At 35.3% G+C, this 23,249-nt stretch overlaps 1 protein-coding gene and 2 long non-coding RNA genes across 3 annotated transcripts in view; 1 reads left to right on the forward strand and 2 right to left on the reverse strand.

The window, feature by feature from the left end:
* LOC127732641 (dedicator of cytokinesis protein 9-like) overlaps positions 1 to 23,249 on the forward strand; it is a 401,298-nt gene that overhangs the window by 188,174 nt on the left and 189,875 nt on the right. The gene's annotated exons all lie outside the window — the stretch shown is intronic.
* On the reverse strand, positions 3,216 to 13,466 carry LOC127732657 (uncharacterized). Its single transcript, XR_007996369.1, has 3 exons — positions 13,357 to 13,466; positions 11,721 to 11,797; positions 3,216 to 3,790 (listed from the first exon to the last, which is right to left on the reverse strand). It is a non-coding gene; the product is annotated as an uncharacterized LOC127732657 (long non-coding RNA).
* LOC127732656 (uncharacterized) lies at positions 19,814 to 22,461 on the reverse strand. Its single transcript, XR_007996368.1, has 3 exons — positions 22,285 to 22,461; positions 20,773 to 20,852; positions 19,814 to 20,320 (listed from the first exon to the last, which is right to left on the reverse strand). It is a non-coding gene; the product is annotated as an uncharacterized LOC127732656 (long non-coding RNA).

Consider the following 23,249-nt stretch of genomic DNA (forward strand, 5'->3'; position numbering starts at 1 on the left):
ATTTTTATAAAATTTCCTTCTAGATACTAGCTTTTGATTATTAACAAGCTTCTATCCAAGTTTTAAAAACTTTTAACACACAGTGAATGTAATGTTAACTGGCAGAAAGATTAAGTCCATTAATAAGTAAATACGGATAAACAGGATTTTTTTTACAAAATTTAATTACTTCTGGATACTATCTTATGATCATAAACAAGCTTCCTTCAAAGTTTGGTAGAAATCGATGATAGTTTTAGAAAGTTATTAAAATTTTAAAAACTGTAACCACAGAGTGAATATTTGTGGACGCCACAATGTAGGATCGCTATGTCTCGCTTTTGCGACAAAAGTCGCAGTCTTGACAAAAAGAAGATGTGGAATGATTGCCAATGAGACAACTATCCACAAGAGACCAAATGACACAGAAATTAACAACTATAGGTCACCGTACGGCATTCAACAATGATCAAAGACGTAAATACATATATAGTCAGCTATAAAAGGCCCCGAAATGACAAATGCAAAACGAGAAAACTAACGGTTTAATTTATGTACAAAATAATGAACGAAAAACAAATGTGTAACACAGCAACCAACGAAAACCACTGAATTACAGGCTCCTGACTTGGGACAGGCTCATACAGAATGAGGGGTTAAACATGTTAGCAGGGCTATGGTAGAATATTCCAATATAAGAACAAACCATAAAAATCAGTTAAAAAAGGCCTCAACTCATCAGATGGAATCAAATAGAAATACATCTAACAAAAAACAGACTGTACTATCTATTATCCTTTCATTTATTTAATAAACAGGATAGATCCACCCTTTGAACACAACCTGTGATATTTTAATTCCAGGCGAGGATCCAGTCATTTTGAAAGGGGATTCCGACTCCAGGAACACTCCCTGGATCTGCCGATGATTTCACGGGTTTCATTGTGTTTAGGTCTTTTTTTTCAATTTGAGGAAATAGGCAGTAGAATTATTTGTAGGTTTTCTTAGCGTGGATTTCAATTGTGTAATCTCAGCAGGCAGATGCATGTAATGCCCAAGTCACATTATCCACGATCGCATCACGCTCACCGCGATCTAAAATAAATTCAGGTCGTGGTGAGGTCGCGATAAGAGCGGCATGAAATGTAGATTTTCGTTGTTTTCGCGATGCTACTACGTCCTTGTTACGCTTCTTCAACGATCTTGCTACGATTATACCACGTTCTCACCACGCTTATTCTGCGACCTCACTACGATTATTTCGATCTTACTACGCTTATCACGTTCTCATAACGACCATATCACGATTTATCCGATTGCAACACGATATTACTACGCTTCTTCTGCGATTATAGCACTCTCTTACCACGATCATTCTACGATCTTACCACGTTCATACCGCGATCTAACTACGCCCTCAGCAATAACGTCAACATCATGATCCATATCTGCCAGAACTCGTGGGCGTGGTGGTGGGGGGAAATGTAGTCAGAGGGGCCTCTGGTATGAATCCTGATCCAGTACAGATGTCGGATCAAGCAATCCAACCTGAATCACAACGTATTGCTGATCTATCCAGATCAACTGACGATATTTTATTGAACAAAAGTGGGAATGATACCCACGGGAAATGATACAGATGTATAAAGCATGGTTGAGCTGTTGGATATTAGGTTCATGAGGTCCAAATTACATACAAACAAAACATGGAGAGCTTTTATATATTTTATGTGACAATGACAATGAGCATGGCTAGAACTCTAAATGGTCGTAGTATGAACGTAGTCGGGTCGTAAGACGGTCGTGATGAGGACGGCATGAGCAGTGAGCGGACCCAGAAATTTTCATAAGGGGGGCCAACTGACTGCCTAAGAGGGGGCCCGCTCCAGTCATTCTTCAGTGATTGCCTATATAACGGGCAACCAAATTTTTCCCAAAAAAGGGGGGCCGGGGCCCCTGGTAAACCCTCTAAATCCGCCTCTGATGAGCGTGCTAGAATCGTACTCAGAGTCGGATCCAGCCATTTTAAAAAGAGGAGGGGGGGGGGGGGGGGGGGGGGGGGGGGTTCCAACCACATGTCCCTATTCAAATGCATTGATCGTCCAAAAAAACGGGGATTCCAACCCCCGGAACCCACGTCTGGATCAGCCAATGGTATTATGGTTTTGATCAGCGTAGTATAAACGTGGTATAGTCGTAGCAGAAGCTTTGTTTGGACGCGGGGAGAACGTGATGGTCGTAGTGAGGTCGTAGCGCAATCTCTCGGAATAGATTCGCGCTTACGCTACGCTCTCGCTACGATGGTACAGCGACCATTGCGATCTTACCACGACCTTACTGCGCTCTCATTACGCTTCTACTACGACCTGATTTCGGCACGACCGCACCACGATTGTTTTGAACATGTTCAAAGTTGGCCACGCTCATCAAGATCATGAAGACCTCACCACGACCTTACAGCGATCTTCACGATCGGACTACGATCGTCAAAATTTGCATTTTTTTCAGAGATCGTACTGCGATCGTGGCCTAGTGTGACTGCGGCATAAGGAGCACTATTAACACTTAAAACAATAAGTCAAAAACTCAAATACAAACTGTATGTACATAGTTTGAAAAACTGGATTCCCCACTTTACTTTATTTCGTGTCATTCTTTTTTATGTTTTTGTTCCAAGAACAGAATTCAATCCCTCAAAACAACCAGCTAACTACTTTTTCATGTAGTATGTTTCTGCTTGAACATAACATATTGTGATTAAAAGCACCGAAAACAAATTTTCAAAAGTGTTGGACAGACTGAATATTCCTGGATCATTTGATTCCATTTTATTTGTTCTTGAAAACTGGGACCATTTGTATTAAACCTAGTTGAAAATAATCCAAGTCAATGTCCTATTGAGTTCTCATTCTAATTTTCATTGCCTTTGGTGGCTATTTTGAATTCTCTGTTGACCCAAAATAGTACCTATTGTGAATATGACTGTAATTGGCTGTTATGTTTAGTTTCAGTGAGTTTGCTGGTTTAAGAGGAAGCCTTGATGGTTGGTTATCTTGTCGGAATTATTTTACACTTTGTAATCTTTGTGTCTTTCATAGATTGCTACACAATGCCATACATAACAGTTTCTGTTACCTGTATTTTCTAACACTTACTTTGGTCTCTGGTGGAAAGTTGTCGTATTGGCGATCATACCACATCTCCCTATTTTATATTGATACAGATCCAAGAAAATAGAAGCTACAAGTATCATTCTATTAAACATACAAAATTTCTGAGAAAGGCAATTCTGTACTTTTGGATATATGTTTTTTTTTAATTCTAGACAATTTTAGTCAACTTGAACTTTCACATAGACAGTTAATTTATATGTAAACCTGTCTGTTTTATTTAAATGGTTGACAATATATCATTTATCCATTTCATATCCTTGTGACATTAAAATATTCTGAGCATACATGTAACATGACATGGGAAGAAAGATAGTCACACCTACCAAATAGTTCTTATATTTGGGATATTACATGTGACTGTAAATACTAATATATATGTTAGTATTTTCATGATAACAGGTCTAATAACCATTTGACTTGGTTAAAAAAATTCTTGGATTCTATGAAAAGGAATGCTTTTCCTTTTATATGCAGCTTGAAAATGTTGAGTTGATGCCTATTAGCAATTTTAAGATCTGCCATGTGCAGCTACATCTTTTCCTGGTATTTCAGAATTAGTTGCATGCAGCCACAAAGGTCCAGAGACTCCAGACCTGGTATTTTCAACATCTTTTCTGGTACATGTAGCTCATTTTTACCTGAAAAACAGAAGAGTCATATAGATATTTTGATAATATAAATAAAGAATAAACAAAATTGGCATGTAATTATATAAAGATCAGTGGCAGATCCATAAATTTTCATAAGAGGGGACCCAGTCATGTTTCAGTGATTCTCTATATAATCAACCAAATTTTTCCAACAAAATGGTTGGCAGCCTGCTGCCCCCTTTCTAAATCCACCCCTGAAGATAAAATTGTCTTATTGTTACTGCTGATTCATTCAATTGTGTATATGTGCCAGAGTCATATTTGATTGGTAATCAAATATGATTAGTATTAGTTAATATAGTTTTAGTCATATATTTAGTTACTTTGCTTATTATATTTGATACAGCTATGATTTTCACTCTTTAGTATTCAGTTTCACACTTTCCTTTATTGGACCTCAGTCATTTTCCTGTACTGAACCTCATTCAGTTTTGGAGGGAAAGTACTGGTCATTCTATTGGTCACTAGTTATTTTGTAGTCGTATTTTCTATTAATATCTCATTTTCTTTATTTCAGATAAGTTTCTTTCTTTATATATTTTTTTTTTGATTTGATATATATATTACATTTAGTTATATTCTTTGCACAGTAGATACTTTATATTTCTTTAGCACATTTCTTGCTTTGTGTATACTTTAGATACATTATAAGTATTTCAGTACTTTACTATTTTTTTTTATTGATATTTAGTTGGTTCTATATTTACACCTGTAGGTGTTTGTACATTCAGTACTTATTTTTTTTTAGTGATTTACACCTGTAGGTGTTTGTTTACTCAGTACATAGTATTTACTTCGTCATTTACGCCTATTGGTGTTTGCATAGTAGTACTTTAGTACTCAGTATTTTTTTTTTAGATTTATTATTTAATAGTAGTCAGGATATAACATCAACATGGCTGAATATGAGGAACTCACTCAGAAGTTAAAGGATGTTGAAGATAAACCGATAGAAGAGTTACCATTACAATTGCGAGCATTGATGAGGAGCATAATAGCAAAAGGAAAAGAAGAGACACATGCAGATGTTAAACCGGAAGTTCAGCATACAAAGGATATTTCAACATACATCAACTCACCAAGATTACCAACATTTTCTGGAAAGGATACTCCTGCTAATGGAGAGAGTACATATGACCTTTGGAGATATGAAGTGGTTTGCTATATCAACGACAAGACTCATAGCAAGGAATCTATTATGCAGTCCGTAAGGAGATCATTGAGAGGACATGCAGGAAAAGTCGTCATGCGTCTTGGACCTGAAGCCAACCTCACTCAAGTCATTGAGAAGATGGATAGCGTGTTTGGAGTTGTTGAGGAAAAGGAATCTGTGATGAGGGAATTTTACAACGCTACCCAGAAGGAGGACGAGAACATTACCGCATGGAGTTTTCGACTTGAGGATATATTGGAAAAGACCATACAGACAAACCAAGTCAAGAGACAAGATGCAGATGGAATGTTGCACGACATGCTCTGGAAAGGTCTACGACATGATTTAAAAGCCATCAGCCATTATGAAAAGGAAAAATACACTACTTTTGATACATTGAGGATAGCTTTGAGGAAAATTGAGAAAGACAACTTGTTGGATGAGCCACCTAAACATACCAAGGGTACATCAAAGAAGGCTATTGCTAGGTTAGAGAAGGATGAGAATGATGATAATGATGATGATGAGATGAAGGGAATGCTTAAGGCTATTACTACTAGACTAGATAGATTGGAATCAGGAGGAAATCAACATCAGCAACAGCAACCTAGCCAATACAGTTTTCAAGGTGGAAATAGAAGTTATAGAGGTAGAGGATATCGAGGTAACAACAGCTACAGAGGTAATAACTACAACCGAGGAAACTATCGTGGAGGATATAACAACCGTGGAGGATATAATGATCGTGGAGGATATCAAGGAAACAACCATACTGGTAATCATAACACACACAAGAGCCCAGTAGAATTATTTATTGCAGACGTTGTGGACAGGAAGGTCACATGGTTAGAGGATGTGTGAATATGCCAGACCAATACAAGGCTTTAAACACCAACCAGTCTACACCAAGGGGCGGGTCGTAGACGAGAGGAAAGACAGTAGCCCTTTGGAACATCAAGACATATGCAACAACATAACATCAACTAAAATACCTGCTGGACTTTGTGGAACACCAACAGAAGCCAAAGTAAGAATTGAAGGCATTGAAACAACAGCTCTCCTAGATACTGGATCAACTGTATCTACAATCAGTACCAACTTTTACCAGCAGTATTTATCGCACTTACCTATGAAAGAACTTAACCAACTTTTAAAGATTGAATGTGCAGATGGGAAAGCTTTACCATACATTGGATACATAGAGACAGAGTTGCATATACCAGAATTACATCAGGATATACCATGTATATTACTTATCGTACCAGACAGCGATTACAACAACAACATACCACTCTTGTTAGGAACTAATACCCTTAGTCACAGCATTGAACTTTGTAAGGAACAACATGGATGCAAGTTTCTTCAACAAGCAAGGCTTACAACACCATGGTACACGTCATTTAGATGTATAACATTAAGAGAAAAGGAATTAAAGAGGAATGATAACAGATTAGCTGTCATCAAAAGCGCTGAGACAAAGACTATTACCATACCACCCAACAGCAACATAAGAATATCAGGTTACGTCGACAAAGGATTACCTTACCATACATCAGCAGCCATAGTACAACAAACTTCACATTCTGTCATGCCATCAGATTTAGATATCACTCCATCTTTAATAGATTATCATCATGGAATTTATAACCGTATAGATGTCAACATCAGTAACGTAACTACTAGAACCGTCACCATTCCACCTAAATGCATCATTGCTGAAATACAACCTGTAACTATACAAGATCAGCCAGTAAAGGATATAGATGATTTCACAACACCATTGTTAGATCAATTTAAGATTGCTGAGCATAACCTGTCAACTGATGAACTACAGAGAGGAAAAGATTTCATTACATCTTACAGTGACATCTTCTCGAAGAGCGACATTGATGTTGGACACACTCACATGGTTAAACATCGAATAGACCTTGATGATTCAACACCATTTAAACAACGCTACAGAAGGATACCACCATCTATGTATGAGGAGGTTAAAGGTCACATCCACCAACTACTTAGAGCTGGTATTATCAGGAAGTCATTTAGTCCATATTCATCTAACTTGGTATTAGTACGCAAGAAAGACAACTCTCTGAGACTATGTGTGGATTTTCGCTCCCTCAACATTAAGACGAAAAAAGACGCCTACGCTTTACCTCGCATAGAAGATATATTAGATTGTCTGGCAGGAAACCGATACTTTACAGTCATCGACATGAAATCTGGATATCATCAGATAGAGATATTAGAAGAACACAAGGAGAGGACAGCCTTTACAGTTGGTCCATTAGGATTATATGAGTATAACCGCATGCCATTCGGTCTCACCAACTCTCCAGCAACCTACCAACGGTTGATGCAAGACTGTCTCCATGATTTACACATGAACATCTGCTGTATATTTATAGATGATGTCATCATTTTTTCCAAGACATATGAAGAACATCTAGAACGTTTGGATCAAGTCTTCGAAAGAATCAGAGAAGGTAATTTGAAGTTATCACCAGGAAAGTGTGCATTCTTCCAGTCACGAGTGAAGTACGTAGGCCATATAGTTTCTGAGAAAGGTGTCGAGACAGATCCAGCGAAGATAGATCGTATACGCACTTGGCCAACTCCAACAACACCGGAAGAAGTAAGGAGATTTATTGGTTTCGCAGGATATTATAGAAGGTTTATCCACCATTTCAGCCAGGTTGCGAGACCGCTTACTGATTTGATGCCAACACCAAAAGCAAAGAAGGGAAAAAAGAGTAAGAAAGAACAAAAATCTTGGACTTGGGGAGAAAAGGAAGAAAAGGCATTCAAGGAGTTGAAGGAAAGACTTGAATCAGCTCCAATACTTGGCTATGCAGATCATCAGAAGTCATTTGAGTTGCATACAGATGCTAGTAGTCTAGGATTAGGAGCAGTGTTATATCAGGAACATGAAGGTCATCAACAGGTCATTGCATATGCTAGTCGAGGATTGACTAAAGCCGAGAGACATTATCCAGCTCACAAGATGGAATTTCTAGCCTTGAAGTGGGCAGTCACGGACAAGTTTCACGATTACCTCTATGGACATTCTTTCCGTGTACTTACAGATAACAACCCCCTAACATATGTATTGACCACCGCAAAGTTAGATTCAACAGGACACAGATGGCTATCATCGTTAGCTGCATATGATTTTGACATTACATATCGTCCAGGAAAGAACAACGCAGATGCAGATGCATTATCAAGGTTACCTAAACCAGATGAGGGAACAGTTATATCCAAAGATTCCATCAAGGCCATCTGTGGAGTCATATCAACACCTTATGTGGATACATTAGCAGTTACACCTGATGTTTTGGATACAGCCAACATAGATATGCACATGCAGATAGAGGACAACATTGATTGGTCACACTTACAACAGTCAGATTCTCAACTGCAACCATGGATTGAATTTGTAAAGTCTGGTATGAAACCAAAGAAAGGACATCTACCACCTAGTCCATTGAAAAGACACTTTGATCAGCTAACAGTTATAGATGATGTTCTATACAGAGAGATAGTTATAGATGACAGGAAGATCAGACAACTTGTTTTACCAGCAACACATGTTCCTATGGTCCTGGAAGCACTTCATGATGAGATGGGTCATCCTGGACGTGATCGCACTAGCTCTTTAGTGCACGACAGATTTTATTGGCCATCTATATCTAAAGACATAGACGAGTGGATACAACATTGCGACCGGTGTCTAAAAAGAAAGAAGGAACCACATAGAGCTCCTATGAAGAACATCACTTCGTCGCAACCTATGGAACTAGTATGCCTGGATTTTCTTACCTTGGAACCATCAAAAGGAGGAATACAGAATATTCTGGTGTTAACAGACCATTTCACTCGCTATGCACAAGCAGTGCCTACAAGGAACCAAACAGCCAGAACAACAGCAGAAGCATTGGTCAACAGCTTTGTGGTACATTATGGGATACCAAGTAGACTACACTCAGACCAAGGTGCTAATTTTGAAAGTAAGGTGATAAAGGAGCTATGTCAAATCCTGGGAACACAGAAATCCAGAACAACGCCCTATCACCCTATGGGAAATGGAATGACTGAGCGATTCAACAGAACTTTATTGGGAATGCTTGGTACATTACAGCCACATCAAAAGACCAACTGGAAGGCACATGTTGCACCACTAGTCCATGCATATAATTGCACAAGACATGAGGGAACTGGACAGTCTCCATACTTTTTTATGTTTGGCAGAGAACCCAACCTACCTATTGATATTGCTTTTGGACTTACATCTGAGGCCACACATCAGCCCAAGTCTAAGTATGTTCAGGAACGGAGACAAAGATTAGCCAAAGCCTACGAACTTGCATCCAAGGCAGCTGACAGAGCCAGGATAAAGCAGAAGGCTGGTTATGATGTGAAGACAAGAGGTGCTACATTGCAAAAAGGAGACCGCGTACTTGTCAAGATTGTAGCCTATGATGGTAAACACAAGATAGCCGACAGATGGGAGGATGATGTGTACACCATCATAGATCAACCAAACGCAGAGCTACCTGTATTTACTGTGCAGAAGGAGAGTGGCGAGGGCCGGAAACGCACTTTGCATAGGAACCTTCTACTGCCAGTTGGATACATAGCTGAAAGGAAACCAACTCCAGCACCAAGAGTTAACGTTCCTAGAACTAGAACCAGGACTAGACACAAGACACCTCAGCAATCATCAGAGTCATCCGTTTATGATAGTTCAGATGAGGATACTTCAGTAATTGTAGTATATGACACAGTACCCATTGTCACGGATGAAACTACAATTCAGGATGTTGATCAGTCTGACCATGACGAATCAGAATCTGAAGGGGACGCCCACTCCATAGAACAGAGTATTGATGGAGAAGATTCTGAGAGCAATACAGGAAGCGCTTCAGCAGATGAGCAGGCGGATGGACATGTATCTCAACCTACAGTTGAGCCAACAGATGAACCAGAGCCTTTAGATGAAGTTCCTAGACGTTCAGCACGTGCTAGAAAGGAACCTACATGGATGCGATCAGGAGATTTTGTTGTTAAGTCTGCTGTTCCAGTGGTACAGCCTTGGCAGCAGAAAGCTGAGTATATTAGGGATTGTATTGCGAGAGGTGTATTTATTGGATTGGAGAGACAGGCAGGGGAGGCTTTATTGTCAGTGATCACTAAGGATTGATATGGTTTTATAGTATTTTGTGATATTTTTATTTTTTTTTTACATTAACTTAATGATTGTACTTTAGTTTATTTCAGAATTTACTCCTTTAAAATGACAGGGACGTCATTTTACATTGAGGGGGAGTATGTGCCAGAGTCATATTTGATTGGTAATCAAATATGATTAGTATTAGTTAATATAGTTTTAGTCATATATTTAGTTACTTTGCTTATTATATTTGATACAGCTATGATTTTCACTCTTTAGTATTCAGTTTCACACTTTCCTTTATTGGACCTCAGTCATTTTCCTGTACTGAACCTCATTCAGTTTTGGAGGGAAAGTACTGGTCATTCTATTGGTCACTTGTGAGTTGTTTAGGTATTCTCTATTGATTCCTTTGTTCCATTTAATTTTCTAGTGACAGTATTGTTACTTACCTGTTTTATTAGCCTTGGTGACATTTTGACAATATTTGATATTGGATATTATATACATATTTCATACTTCTGTTGGAATTCATTATTCATTTCTACAGGTCAGTTATATTCTATTTTCTAACAAGAACTAATATATTGATGTTTTAACATATTGAATAAAAGATGAATGAATGAGTTGAATGAAAGTATATGCAGAGGAAGTGATTAAAATTAATAACACACATATTAAAATATAAACCTTTATTAGTAAAGCATATTTGGTAAATGTCAAATAGAATAAAGCATTTAAAACAGTATATAAACTTCATAGTTTTCTATACATTTAAAAGTACATGAGTACAGAGATCTGATACTAAGATAGACATTTTATTGAGTACATTGTGTTTTGATTAATGTAAGAATAATGTCCAGGTCAGTGGACTTATGAATGTTATATTTATTTTATTCAGATTATGATATTGAATTGGTTTTGCTAGAAATCAAGTAGATGGTTCCACGCATGACCCATATACCACATATATGGTAAGGAATGTGTTACATGTTTTAGTTTGTGATTGTCTTGTCTATTTTGTAACTGTATAGTGTTATAGTGTTTATATGTAATTGTCGGAACACTAACATTGAGATTGCTAGTGCTTATGCTTATTTATAATACTTTAGAGCACATGATTATGAGACGTTATTTGTGCATTTTATTTTAATATAAGAGAAGTAATAGCATTGGAATATATTTGACTTATTCCCCTTTGTCTATAAGTCTGTTTTATGTTGTTATGTGTTGTCTATGTAATGTGTATTTATTATTGTTATATATGTTGTAGGGTTTAATAATATGCAGTCAGTGTTAATAAAACCACTATAAAGAACCCTAGATAGTCCATTTGTACTTATTGAGCCTTTTGGACCTGCTATATATACAACAGAGGAAAACAGTCCAATAAAATTATATTTTCTAGAAGTATGTTAGATGACTAATGTACTATAAACAAACAAGTCCATTTGCCTTGCTTATATACTCAAATGACAAAAAAAAATGCTTTTTTTTAACTGAAATATAGAACTCTTATAAATGTTTGTACATTCACTGATAAGCTGATACGTCATTTCTAATAATTATATCATACATGTATGTGTACTTACATCTTAAATTCAAACATTCTGTATGTGCATGTATCTCTTTCTTTCCATTTCACATACCTCTGCAATCAGAACAGCATCTGCAACAACCAAAATTTAAAGATGTGAAAAAAAATTTGAAATTTTCAAAGTGCAATAATATCAAAACAGCAAAGATAATGAATATTAGAGATTAGCCATTTTGCACATATACATGTACCAAGGGGAAACTCCTTTCAAAGCTATATTTTATTTATTGTTTCATTGCACTAAATAGAAAATAGGGATAAGATGGCGCAAAAAGCATATAAGATTTTTGAAGAAAATTCACAGACTTTATACAGAGATTTTCGTTATGAAATTTATAACATAGATTATTCACTTGTTTGTCCATGATGTGCTAGCGTTTGTTATTTACAAAAAGGCCTAAACAACCTTTACATTCTAAAAAACCTTGTGCTGAGTCACTAAAGTCGAGTGCACCATAGAAGGTGTACTTGAATTGGTCCATATTTATATTTGTTCTAACCAATATTTTGATTTATAAACTTGTCCTAAGGAAATCATTGCTAGCACTGCATGCAATAAAGCTCTATCTATCAAGCATAGAATGGTCAAACATTAGAGTACAAGGGAACAGCTGGATTTTCTTTAAAATTTCCATGTTTAGCATTGAAACAACAAAAGGGTACATAATCCTTAAAGAGCTCTAATTAAGAGCTCATGTTCCTTGTTATTGATATTTATATATGCAACTGACTTTAAATAAAGATTACTTTGCTATACTTTACTTAAATGACTATGAGACAAACTTTTCATATAATCAGACATATTGTCTCAGTGGCACTCATATCCCATCTTCTTATATCTATATACAAACTGTATATTATTTCAAACAAAGCTGTCCAGTCTTTTCTTTTTTTTAAGGTCATGATCATGGATAAAAAAAATATGAGTAAATATACTTAAAAGTTTATAGGCGGATCCAGAGGGGGGGCGGCCCCCCTTGGGTCAGTCAGTGGGCCCCCCTTATAAAAAGTTCTGGATCCGAAACTGAAAATCACTATGGTTGCCTTTATGAAAGGAGCACTAATGCTTACCATGTGCAAAGATTTAATATTGACCTGACAATTAAACAATGACTGAGAGCATATGGTACATTTTTGTAAAAAATATACATGACTATATCAAGCAATGACAATGTAAACTGATGATTATATAATAAAATCTAGGGTATTATTAACTTACATTCTGCCAACACTTAAAGTATGAACTATTTCCAAGTTTCGTCATGACTGTGAGGTAAACAATTTGTGAGGTGTTGTTTGATTAGCATATCAATAGAACAACAACAATGTCAACATGCAACTGCAAACTCGTTATTTTGTTGATTGATTTTATTTTTGTCATTCAATATCGAATAGTAGAACTTTATACACCATTTGTTATGGATAATATGTCAAAAAATAGAATAGTTTATCTTTTTATTTCATTTTCTTGAAAAAAGTTGAAATCGCAAGTATCTTGCGATTTCGTTTCAATAATTTTCAATAGCACAACTTTTTGGTCGTCTGGTTACAATAGTTTTTACAGTGCGATTATTATTGTCATATAGATAGATCGCAAGATAATGTTATGAAATATTATGTGGCAGACTTACGTGTCATTCTGATATATACGATCCGCTAAATCAACCTTTTTGTAAACACAAAACGCAGTCTTCCCCGCATAAACATGGCGGTTGCATTATAGTAAGGAGTTGTTTCCCCTTACTGGATTTATCTTGACAAACCAGGGGAATATAAGTAAGGGGGAGGAAAACCAATGATAATATGCTGGGCAGCCTGGCATCCTGACCCAATCTAATACTTCGTACTGTCAAGCAGTGAGCCAGGATCCCAGGCTAATATGCTGGGAAGATCTTTAGCCTGGCATCCTGGCCCAATCAAACTGCGTCGATATCATGTAGCGGAGCAAATCAGTAGCCAGGACCCCAGGCTAGGAAGATCTTATTCGAACCTTTTTGAACTTTACCATCTGTATCTGTATCTGTATCTATCTTTATATTTTCTGCCAATATAGGCACACCTTCAGTATGAAGTCAACAATATCCTTTCACCAGCATAGGCGGATACAAAAGGGGGGGGGGGGGGGGAGGGGGGATGGGCTAGGAGGCCCGCCCCCCCCCTTTTGTGGGAAAAATTTGGTTGATTATATAGGGAATCACTGAAGCATGACTGGAGCGGGCCCCCCTTAGGTCAGTCAGCGGCCCCCCTTATGAAAAGTTCTGGATCCGCCACTGACCAGTAGAATGTTATAAGTTAAAAGTATCCAATCACCAATAGAATATGTATAACGATGTACACTATATACAATTGTCGGTATATCTCTACACCAATATCACACACGTTCTTGTCTATAAAATCTAAAAAAAATGAGTCCTTAGATAGCATCAGATTTGCAGTCCACACACAACCTTTTTCTTAAATAAAACTATGAACTTAAATTATTTTTTCTAGATCTTTTCTGACCTAAATTTAAGAGTTTGTATCTATGTACATGGAGCTTATATATTAATGTTCTACAAGCAGGCTGTATATGGGTGTTAATAAAAGCGTATAGTTCACTGTCTGGTTAGAGAGGTGTCACAGTAGTTGTCATTAATTGATATTGATTGATAATAAAATGGATGAAGTCTACATCTATATCATATATATTAATGTTTAGTAGTGCTAGCACTTTGATATATTGTTCGCGTAGAGATTTCAAAAGATACACTCTTTCAGTTTCTAATGCTGTACATGAAATCAGAAAATGTGAAATAGTTTCATCCTCTTTGCTGCTATTACTTTGGTTTGTTTTTAATTGTAGTTGTCTTTCTGCTAGTCTCCATTCAATGGTAGATATATCTGCTCTTGTAATATTCCCAAATAAAGATAACGCTTTTAGATGTAGCTCAGCCTCTATAGGTAGGGATCCACTCAGTATATATACCGCAGGATCAGCTGTATTTTTGGCTAATGATATTATTTGTTTTATCATTTTCTTATGGAATTGATGTATGGAATCCAAAATACGGCCAGTTGGAAGTAAAATTTCAAGGCCGTAAGTTAAGATAGGCATGACATATGTATTTAGGATTGTAATAGCAGTTTCAGGATCTAAACCATTCTTTCCATGCAGACCTGTACCCATAGGACTGTAAAGTGATCTTCTGGCTTTTTTCATGTTCTCCTCAGCAGTGAGCTTTGTAGAATTTTTTTGACATTTTTGTATTCCAATGTGTGTGGAATGTTCTACAACTGACATCGGATTATTATTGATGTTCCAGAAGTCTTCTTCGATTTCAATAGATTTAGTTGAGGTACTAATTGGTTGGACCACACTTTTTGTTGGTTGCAATGTGTATCCCTCTCTCTTACTGAAGTTGGCAGCAATGTTTATCAACATTTGGAGTTCCACAGGGTTGTTAGAAATGATGGCTACGTCATCAGCACAAGTTGGGGCACAGCATCCAATGTCACCTATATGTCCACCCAGTCCTGTTTCACAGAGGATATTTAATAGCGGATTAACATACAGTTTGTATAAATCTGCACTAATGGCTCCACCCTGTCGTACACCTTGTTCAATCTCAAACATCTGTGAAGTGTTGTTTCTCCATTTTATACATGAAGTTGCATTTTTATATAAGCTATGTATTAATATTATAGATTGGTCTGTTATTCCTGCTTGATATAATCTTCGTATCAAATTTGAATGATCAACAACACCAAATGCAGATTTACCATCTAAAAGGGCTATGTACGTTGGAAGTATCAGATCTTTGCTCTCGCGTTCAAACTCTTCGATCATAAGTTCACATAATAAAGGGGTGGTGTTTTCTGTAAATCCTCTTTGAAGCGGATTCTGATTTTTCAAGATAACTGGATTTCCCCTTATTTTTATTATCTTCTCTATCAGCTTGGAGTATGTTGGAGTTACGGTAATACCACGATAGTTTTTAGCACTTTTAATATCACCTTTATTCTTGTATACTTGGAATAATGTTCCAATTATGAGAAGTCAGATATGCAGCCAAATTCAAATGATTTATCAAAAAGTAATTGCAAATATTGTTGTAGTTGTATATGATGTTTTCTGCATTAATGCCAAAGTAATCAACTGCTTTATTTCTATTTAGACCAGACATTGCTTTTTCCATTTCTTTATTTGTAATTGGGCAATGTTTGAAACGATCTTTGCATATGTCTATTATAATTTTAGCTTCATTTTCAATTAAATCAAGGTATTCAGTGTCATAATTTGGATTTGGTATTTTCTTTGCAAGTTGATGGAAATGTATACTCCAGCCATCTATTATATCTTCATTATAAAATATCTTATCATCAACATTTAATTGGTCGATAAATTTTGATAATTTACCTCTTTGATTTTTAATGATTTTGTGAAACATTTTTCGATCGGATGTTCTAGCATCAATCAATTTTTGGCGTTCACATATCATCCGTTTAGCAACTTCCAATCTACATTCTTTTCTTAAATCATGTGTTGTCTGTTTTTTATTTTTCAAATATAAGTTATCGGTCTCTTTCGGTCTACCATTAATTTTCCATTTATAAAATGCAATCTTCTTGTTTTTGAGAGCGTCTTTAATTTCTTCATTCATAACTTGCAAACATCTTAAACGACTAAATATCAGAGATTATAGAAAAATAAATCGTATCCTTAATTGCCATTGGTGACCCTCATTGGTTTAAAAACATTTACGTCAATATGACAATCATTTATAACATGAATATTGATATATTTGAACTCTATTATTCTAAAATTAAAAGGTCAATACACCGGTTTGTTTACTAGCTAACGCGTATTAATCACAGCCATGCACATGTTTAAATTGGGATATGATTATATATATATTGTAAAGTGGCAACATTTAAAAAAAAGACCTAAATTTATTCGTTTCCGTTGTGCACATATTTTTTGTAAATTATTAACGAATTGGTGACAGGTAATTTGCATTCGACCTGCAATGCTCCATTACCAGGTCGTTGTATTCGAACTGTTCGTTGTTCGATTACTCTGAGTCAGTGATAATTATTTCATTTTTACGTCTTCATGTTTTTATAGACATTTGTTCTATTAATATATGGATGCAAAATTTAGCTACTTATAACAAAAGCGGCTTGTTAATTAGTATGCATGGAAAACAGAATAATTGAATCCAGTTTTCTATATTTTTTAGGACCACTGTATTTGTCAATGTGAAATCATATAATATGCATATAAAAAAAAAACATTATTGTGTCTTTTTTTTTCTTTTCATCTTATCAATAAAATCTATTAAAGAGTTTATAGAAAAAAAGATGTGGAATGATTGCCAATGAGACAACTCTATAAGAGACCAAATGACACAGAAATTAACAACTATAGGTCACAGTACGGCCTTCAAAAATGAACAAAGCCTTATAAAAGGCCTGGAAATGACAAATGTAAAACAAATAAAACGAGAAAACAAGCGGTCTAATTTATGTACAAAATAATGAACGAAAATCAAATATGTAACACAGCAACTAATGACAACCACTGAATTACAGGCTCCTGACTTGGGACAGGCACATATAGAATGTGGCGGGGTTAAACATGTTAGCAGGCGCCAATCCTGCCCTAACCTGTGCTATGGAGGAATAGTACAACATAAGAACAAACCATAAAAAATCAGTTGAAAAAGGCTTAACCTATCAGATGGATACAAATAGAAATACATCATCAGGCTATAACAAAAACACAGACTCCTTGCATTTATTTGACAAACCAGCTAGCTCCACCCTTTGACCACAACCTGTGATATATTCCAGGCGCGGATCCAGTTATTTTGAAAGTGTGTTTCGTTGGGTTTAGTTTTTTTTTATTTGGGGAAATGAACAGTCTAATTGTTTGTATGTTTTCTTAGCGTGAATTTAAATTTTGAAATCTCATCAGGATAATGCATGTAAGGAGCACTATTGACACTTAAAACACTAAGTCTGAAACTCAAACACAGACTGTATGTACATAGTTTGTAAAATGGGATTCCCCACTATTTCCTGTCATTTCTTATTTACTTTTGTGTTCCAAGAACAGAATTCCAACCTTCAAAACAACCCGCTAACTACTTTTTCATGTAATATATGTTTCTGCTGGGGCATAACATGTTGTGAGCAAGTACACTACCCAGGTTGTAAAGCATATTTTTAATGCTAACACATGAGGTTCTCCGGGATAATAAGCGATGTCTTCTCGGTCCACTCTGACATCCGCCCAGATACTCATGATTAAATTCCAATAGTAAGAAACCAGGACGGGTTCATATAGAAACTTTTGAAAGCAGAGAAAACTGTGCACCTTATGTTCGTCATGACTTTAACAGATGACCATACAAATTCTCAAAATCAAGGATAACAATGAGGCTGAAGTAATTTGGTTCAGTCACGGGTTTGTTAATAGTTAATAAACTATTCCCAGGTTCTATTATTTAATTAACTGTTGACACAGGGATATACGTCTCGTTGATAGCAATTAAAACGATAAAATGGAAAGGTTAAAATAATTGCAAATACTTTTACACATTTTAACTAAGAAAAAATATTCCAAGTCATTCAATGCCCATGACCAGAGGCGCAAGGCTAACTAATCTCCATGGAAATGAGATATGCTAAGGTGCGGATCCAGAATTAAAAAAAAAGAGGCATGAGGGGGTTCGATCCAAGTCTATGCTGTACCATACATGACACCCATACATAAGGGTGTGGGTCCCTTTGCCCTCTAAATCCATCGCTGATGCTGAAAATGCCAATAGTCAATACAAGCGTGCATATCAATTAACTATCAATTACTTTATCACCAGATTCTCATAAGCATGACTTAGATGTAGGGGGCATATAATCTCACTGGGAATGATATGCTACTGCTTATACAACTGCATTACACATGTCATTGACCTACCTACAGTTTAATAGTGGTTCTGAACTTCACTTCAATTCAACTGAACCAATCTAACTTTAACATGTAAACTAGGCAATAGTTTCAAGTTCAATGGACAATGACTGAGGGGAAATGGAAAATGATCTCTATGGGAGGAATCTTGAATATGTTTGCCCTGAAATCAAATTAATCAGAAACTTCAATTTTTAAACTAAGCAAAATCCATGGATATGAGATTTGCTAATATATGCATGCTTATACAACAGCATGCCAAATATGATCGAGTTGAAATAAGGTTTTCTTAAGTAACCTAAACACAGACTTTTTCAAACAGCGACACCACGCTATAAAGCGCACAAACATGTCTCACATTAATGAATTCTTTGAGGCAAAACAAAAACCATCAGGAATGTTCATAACAACCAGGTGTTTGTTGGCATGCACCTCTTTCTTAAACATTTCATGAAACCATATAATGAAAATCAGATTTATATTTTTATATTGTGTAACACATAAAGGATAATCACCCTGGAATGTTATTTAGAAAATACCAATATGTTTTCACTGTATTACCTAACAAAAAGCCCAATATGGTTGCAAGAGCTAAACGGTATCAGATTGGTCTTAGCTTCAAAGAGCCAGTAAATCAATACAATCAGTTTAGAAGTTCCCCATAAGTATTTTATTTTGGTTCCGATCGGAGACACACCATGGACTAATTGTCATCATAGGCGGTCAAACGTTCATATTTAAAGCAAACGAGAACCTTTTCTTTTGTTTTAATTTCCAAAAGACTTCATAGACATATTGGTACAATATGTATGTCTCTGAACACATGAACTGAAATGAAATCAAATCATGAAGGAATATTCTATAATAATACCTATTGTGAATATTGTTGTTATGTTTAGTTTCAGTGAGTTGTCTGGTTTAAGAGGAAGCCTTGATAGTTGGTTATTTTGTTGGAATTATTTTACACTTTGTAATCTTTGTGTCTTCCATAGATTGCTACACATGGCCATACATAACTGTGACCTGTATTTTCTAGCATTTACTTTGGTCTCTGCATGGTGGAAAGATGTCTCATTGGCGATCATACCACATATGTACTTTTGGATATATGGTATTAATTATAGACAATTTCAGTCAACTTGAACTTTCACATAGACAGTTAATTTTTATGTGAGCCTGTCTGTTTTATTTAAATGGTTGACAATATATCATTTATACATTTTATATCCTTGTGACATTAAAATATTCTGAGCATACATGTAACATGACGTGGGAAGAAAGATAGTCAGACATACCAAATAGTTATTATATTTGGGATATTACATGTGACTGTAATATATATGTTAATAATTTAATGATAGCAGGTCTAATGACCACTTGTCTTGGTTAAAAGTTTTCTTGGATTCCATGAAAAGGAATGCTTTCATTTTTGATATGCAGCTTGAAAATGTTGAGTTGATGTCTATTAGCAATTTTAAGATCTGCCATGTCTGCTGTGCAGCTACATCTTGTTTCCTGATATTTTAGAATTAATTGCATGCAGCCACAAAGGTCCAGACCTGGTATTGTTTTTTTTTCTATTTTTTGATGCTCTTGTTAAAACAGTTTGAAAATTTTCAACATCTTTTCTGGTAGCTCATTTTTACCTGAAAAAGAGAAGTCATATAATATAAATCAAGAATTAACAAAATTGGCATGTAATTTCACATGTATATAAAGATCAGTTGCGGATCCAGAAGTCATGCTTCAGTGATTCCCTATATAATCAACCAAATTTTTCCAACAAAAGGGGGGGGGGGGGAGCGGCCCGCTGCCACCCCCCTAAATCCACCTCTGAAAATAAAATTGTCTTATTGTTACTGCTGATTCATTTTAATATCAATTGTGTATACAACAGAGGAAAACAGTCCAATAAAATTATATTTTCTAGAAGTTTGTTAGATGAGTAATGTACTTTTAACAAACAAGTCCATTTGCCTTGCTTATTTACACAAATGACAAAAAAATGTTTTTTTAACTAAAATATAGAACTCTGTTTGTACATTCACTGATAAGCTGATACGTCATTTCTAAAAAAATATTTCATATATGTACTTACACCTTAATATCAAAACAGTCTCTGTATGTACATGTATCTCTTTCTTTCCATTTCACATAACTCAACAATCAGAACAGCATCTGCAACAACCAAAATTTAAGGTTTATGACCTCTTCTGTAGCCATGTGAATTATGAAATTTTCAAACTGCAATAGTATCAAAACAGCAAAAATAATGAATAATAGAGATGGGCCGTTTTGTACATATACCAAGGGGAAACTTCGTGCAAAGCATTATTATTTATTGTTTCATTGCATTTAATAGAAAAAGGGGATTTTGTGGCATATAAACCAAGATTTTTGTAGAAAATCCACAGACTTTAAAAAAGAGATTTTTGTTATAAAATTTTAAACATAGATTACTCACTTGTTTTTCTATGATGTGCTAGCATTTATTGTTTATAAAAAGTCCTAAACAACCCTTAAATTCCAAAAAACCTCGTGCTGAGTCACTAAAGTCGAGTGCATCCTAGAAGGTGTACTTGAATTGGTCCATATATTTATATTTGTTCTAACCAATATTTTGATTTATAAACTTGTCCTAAGGAAATCGTTGCTAGCACTGCATGCAATATTCCTCTATCTATCAAGCATAGAATGGTCAAATATTAGATTACAAGGGAAAAGCTAGATTTTATTTAAAATTTACATGTTTAGCATTGAAACAACATAAGGATACATAATTCTGAAAGAGCTCTAATAATGAGCTCATGTTCCTTGCTATTAATATTTATATATGCAACCCGACTTTAAATAAAGATTACTTTACTATACTTTACTTTAAAGACTTTGAGACAAACTTGTCATATAATCAGAAATGTTATTTCAAACAAAGCTGTCCAGTCTTTTGTTTTTTATGGTCATCATCATGGATTAAAAAGTTTCTGAGTAAATACTTAAAAGTTAATCACTTTAAATTTGGTTGCCTTTATGAAAGGAGCAAAAATGCTTACCATGTGCAATACAAAGATTTAATATTGACCTGACATTGACAATTAAACAATGACTGAGAGCACAACATGGTACATTTTTGTAAAAAATATACATGACTATATCAAGCAATGTAAATTATATAATAAAATCTAGGATGTTATTCACTTACATTCTGCCAACACTTAAAGTAGGAACTATTTCTAGGACTCTCGTGATCGTGTGGTAAACAATTTGTGAGGTGGTGTTTGATTAGCATATCAATAGAACAACAACAGTGTCAACATGCAACTGCAAACTCGTTATTATGTTGATTGATTTTATTTTTGTCATTCAATATCGAGTATTATAACTTTATCAATCATTTGTAATGGATATTATGTCAAATAATCGAAAAGTTTATCTTTTTATGTCATATTCTTCAAAAAAGTTGAAATCGCAAGTACCTTGCGATTTCCTTTCGATATTTTTTAATAGCACAACTTTTTGGCCGTCTGGTTGAAAGAGTTTTTACAGTGCGATTATTGTTGTCATTTATATAGATCAAAAGACCATGTTACGAAATATTATGTGGCAGACCTACGTGTCATTCTGATATGTACGATCCGCTAAATCAACCTTTTTGTAAACACAAAACTTGATCTTCCCCGCATAAACATGGCGTTTGCATTATAGTAAGGAGTTGTTTCCCCTTACTGGACAAACCTTGTGGCAGGGAATATAAGTAAGGGGGAGGGAAACCAATGATAATATGCTGGGAAGATCTTGTTGGAACTTTACCATATCAAACGACTAAATTATAGAGATTATCGAAAAATAAATCGTATCTTGCCATTGCTTTAAAAACATTTACGTCAAAATGACAATAAGTTATAACATGAATATTGATATATTTGAACTCTATTATTCTAAAATTGAAAGGTCAATACACAGTTTTGTTTCCTAACTAACGCGTATTAATCATTTCCATGCACATATTTAAATTGGGATCACTATACAGTGATACATGGATATATGATTATATATTATAAAATGGCAACATTAAAAAAAAGACCTTATATGTTTATTTGTTTCCGTTGTACACACAATTTTGTAAATTATTAACGAATTTGTGACAGGTAATTTGCATTCTACCTGCAATGCTCCCTTACACGTCACCGGGTCGTTGTATTCGTTCTATTAACTTTGTTACTCTGAGTCAGTGATGATTATTTCATTTTTTTCGTCTTCATCTTTTATAGACTTTTCGTCTATTAATATAAAGTACAAATGGTTATGACGTCTTGAAAGGCTATTTATTTTTTTCTATGAGATTGACGCCTTAATTCCTACGAAGGCGGCACAGAAAAAAAAAATTAAAGTAGCCTTTCTAGACGTCATAATTATTTGGACTAATTAATATATATATGGATTCATAATTCAGCTATTTATAACAAAAGCGGCTTGTAAGTATGTGCTTATGACAGAACCATAGAAAACAGAAACTGATGTGGAATGATTGCCAATGAGACAACTCTACAAGAGACCAAATGACACAGAAATTAACAA

This window comes from Mytilus californianus, unplaced genomic scaffold, assembly GCF_021869535.1.
Source record: "Mytilus californianus isolate M0D057914Y unplaced genomic scaffold, xbMytCali1.0.p SCAF_26, whole genome shotgun sequence".
NCBI classification, from domain to species: domain Eukaryota; kingdom Metazoa; phylum Mollusca; class Bivalvia; order Mytilida; family Mytilidae; genus Mytilus; species Mytilus californianus.